This window comes from Trichechus manatus, unplaced genomic scaffold, assembly GCF_000243295.1.
Source record: "Trichechus manatus latirostris isolate Lorelei unplaced genomic scaffold, TriManLat1.0 scaffold00049, whole genome shotgun sequence".
NCBI classification, from domain to species: domain Eukaryota; kingdom Metazoa; phylum Chordata; class Mammalia; order Sirenia; family Trichechidae; genus Trichechus; species Trichechus manatus.
In genome coordinates, this window is record NW_004443985.1 from 3,939,257 (window position 1) to 3,940,438 (window position 1,182).

Sequence of the window (1,182 nt, forward strand, 5' to 3'; positions counted from 1 at the left end):
GAAACTTAAATGCATATTGCTAACTGAAAGAAGCCTGTCTGAAAAAGCTGCATACTGTATGATGCCAACTATAAGACAAAACTACAGAGACGGTGAAAAGATGAGTGGTTGCTAGGGGATCGGGAGAGGAGGGAGGAGGGATAAGGAGGTAGAGCAGAGGGCAATTCTAGGCAATGAAGCTGTTCTGCACAACACTGTAATGGTGGACACATTACATTACGCATTTGTCAAAACTGACAGGACTGTGCAACACGTATCCTAATGTCAAACAAGGACTAACAAGCACAAAAACCAAACCTGTTGCCGTCGAGTCCATTCCGCCTCATAGCGACCCTATAGGACAGAGTAAAACTGCACCATAGGGTTTCCAAGGAGCTGCGGGGGGATTTGAACGGCCGACCTTTTGGTTGGCAGCTGAGCTCTTCACCACTGCGCCACCAGGACTACAGTTAATATTAATGTATCAGTATTATTTCATGAATTGTAACGAATGTACTATGTGAATGTAAGGCGTTAATAACCAGAGAAACAGTGCAGCGGGGAGAGGGGACTCACGGGAACTGTTGGTGCTTTCTGCGTGATTTTTCTGTAAACCTAAAATTGTTCTAAAAAAAGTCTATTAATTAAAAAAAAAATGCTTCTAACAAACAGAGCAGACACCCCATGAAGAAGGGGGGGAAAAGGAAGCAAGGGATGTCTACATATAGCCATAGACAAAGCTTATAGGCAGCTTGTTCCCACCCAGTGCAGCTATACTGGATGTTAAAATATTGACAGACTTCTTTCTATTCTCCTCGGTACATAGCCACTGACCTGATCCCTGGAGTCTCCCCTCCACCCCGGATCCTTGCCACCTAAAGCCTCCTTCCAGATCGAGAGATTACCTGGAACATCTTACAATTTAGCAAATAAAGACTTAATGTTGGAACCATTAAGGGGTCTCCAGATTTATGAATCTGTTTCATGGAGCTGCATGTAATATTCTCTAATATAATTCTTCTACTTTTCTGTTCATCTTTACACACATATTCTTTCTCATTCTCTCTTTCTCTGTCCTCTCTGTTTCTCTCCCCCGCTCTCTCTTCAACTCATTTAGTTTCAATATGGGCATATCTATTTTTTTTCAGTCTTAAAAAAAAAGTGCTTGGATTTTTGCTTAATGTAACTGGAATTAGTTTATAT